The sequence below is a fragment of the Penaeus monodon genome, chromosome 27, assembly GCF_015228065.2.
Source record: "Penaeus monodon isolate SGIC_2016 chromosome 27, NSTDA_Pmon_1, whole genome shotgun sequence".
In the NCBI taxonomy this organism is placed as follows: Eukaryota; Metazoa; Arthropoda; class Malacostraca; order Decapoda; family Penaeidae; genus Penaeus; species Penaeus monodon.
The window spans coordinates 26016646-26017116 of NC_051412.1; positions in this window are offsets into that span (position 1 = coordinate 26016646).

The window sequence follows — 471 nt, forward strand, 5'->3', positions numbered from 1 at the left end:
TACTGAGTTACTCGTATCCTCCACCAATATTTACTGAGTTACTCGTATCCTCCACCAATATTTACTGAGTTACTCGTATCCTCCACCAAATTGGCAGGGCGCCGTGGGAAATGAAGAAGGCTGACCACAGAAATTAATGGCGCATGTCGTTACGTCACCATTTAGCTACAGCGGCCTCCACGAACGGAGATGAATAGCGCACTTGTGTTTGTGTCCTCACATGCAGTCTGCGAACAGGCGATGTGCTACGTGATGACGGTTCCCAATACTAACGATGTCATACGGTTACTTACATGTTCATTTACGACGAGGTATGCTGCTGCCGGAAAGGGGGAGAGCAGGACCCGGGGTGGAAGGGCTGACCGTTTACGAAACTGGAAAGGAGGGAGGAGAGGGGCGAATCCCGCGGGTGGAGGGTGGAATGACAATAATGACGGAGTTAGCTGTCAATTATAGTTCTATCAGAAATGA